The sequence below is a fragment of the Suncus etruscus genome, chromosome 7 (genome assembly GCF_024139225.1).
Source record: "Suncus etruscus isolate mSunEtr1 chromosome 7, mSunEtr1.pri.cur, whole genome shotgun sequence".
Taxonomy (NCBI): domain Eukaryota; kingdom Metazoa; phylum Chordata; class Mammalia; order Eulipotyphla; family Soricidae; genus Suncus; species Suncus etruscus.
Window position 1 is genome coordinate 82,527,360 of NC_064854.1, and position 2,101 is coordinate 82,529,460.

The window sequence follows — 2,101 nt, forward strand, 5'->3', positions numbered from 1 at the left end:
TTCTGTGTCCCTTTGTAATTCACATATAATTTGAGTGCCACACAAACTTAAATATCTTGTAATCAACTTGACTAAAAATGTGAAGAACCTATACAAAGAAAACTATAAAACTCTGCTCCAAGAAATAAGGGAGGACATGCAGAAATGGAAACACATACCCTGCTCATGGATTGGCGGGATTAACATAACTAAAATGGCAATACTCCCGAAAGCATTGCACAGATTTAATGCGATCCCTCTAAAGATACCTATGACATTCTTTGAAGAGTGGATCAGGCACTTTTGAAATTTATTTGGAATAATAAACACCCTAGAATAGATAAAGCAATCATTGGGAAAAAAATATGGGAGGAATTACTTTCCCCAACTTTAAACTGTACTACAAAGCAATAGTAATCAAAACAGCATGGTATTGGAATAAAGACAGGCCCTCAAATCAGTGTAATAGGCTTGAATACTCAGAGAATGTTCTCCAAACATATAATCACCTAATTTTTGATAAAGAAGCAAGAAATCCTAAATGGAGCAAAGAAAGCCTCTTCAACAAGTGGTGTTAGCACAACTGGCTAACCACTTGCAAAAAAATGATCTTAGACCCCCAGCTAACATCATGTACGAAGGTAAAATTTAAATGGATTAAAGACCTCGATATCAGATCTGAAATCATAAGATATATAGAACAACATGTAGGCAAAACACTCCAGGACATTGAGACTACAGGCATCTTCAAGGAGGAAACTGCACTCTCCAGGTAAGTGAAAGCAAAGATTAACAGATGGGAATATATTAAGCTGAGAAGCTTCTGCTCCTCAAAGTAAATAGCTCCCAGGATACAAGATCCACCCACTGAGTGGAGAAACTATTCACCCAATACCCATCAGATAAGGGGCTAATCTCCAAAATATACAAGGCATTGACATAACTCTAACAAAAAAAAAAATCTAATCCCATCAAAAAATGGGGAGAAGAAAGGGACAGACTCTTTGACAAAGAAGAAATACAAATGGCCAAAAGACACATGAAAAAATGCTCCACATCACTAATCACCAGGGAGATGCAAATCAAAACAACTATGAGGTACCACCTCACACCACAGAGATTGGCACACATCACAAAGAATGAGAACAAGCAGTGTTGACATGGATGTGGAGAGAAAGGGACTCTTATCCACTTCTGGTGGGAATGCCGCCTAGTTCAACCTTTATTGAAAGCGATATGGAGAATCCTCCAAAAACTGGAAATTGAGCTCCCATACAATCTAGCTATACCACTTCTAGGAATATACCCTAGGAACACAAAAATACAATAAAAAATTCCTTCCTTACACCTATATTCATTGCAGCACTATTTACCATAGCAAGACTCTGGAAACAACCAAGATACCCTTCAACAGATGAATGGCTAAAGAAACTATGGTCCATATACACAATGGAATATTATGCAGCTGTCAGGAGAGATGAAGTCATGAAATTTACCTATACATCGATATACATGGAATTTATTATTCTGAGTGAAATAAGTCAGAGAGAGAGAAAAACGCAGAATGGTCTCACTCATCTATGAGTTTTAAGAAAAATGAAAGACATTCTTGCAATAATAATTTTCAGACACAAAAGGGAGAAGGGCTGGAAGTTACAGATCACCTCATGAAGCTCACCACAAACAGGGATGAGTTTAGTTAGAGAAATAACTACATTTTTGAACTATCCTAATAATGAGAATGTATGAGGGAAATAGAAAACCTGTCTAGAGTACAGGCGGGGTTTGGGTGGGGAGGAGGGAGATTTGGGACATTGGTGATGGGAATGTTGCACTGGTGATGGGTGTTGTTCTTTACATGACTGAAACCCATACAACACAATCATGTATGTAATCAAGGTGTTTAAATAAAAAATATATATATATATATTAAAAAAAGGTCATTGATTATTGTGTGTTAATTTTGTAGCCTGCCACTTTGCTATATAAATTTATTGTTTCTAGAAGCTTTTCGGTAGAGTCTTTAGAATTTCTCATATAGTATCATACATATTTTGTAAGGAGACTTTAAGATGTGCTCAAATTAGAAGTAAAAGATCAGGATATGAGAAAGTTTCTTGAA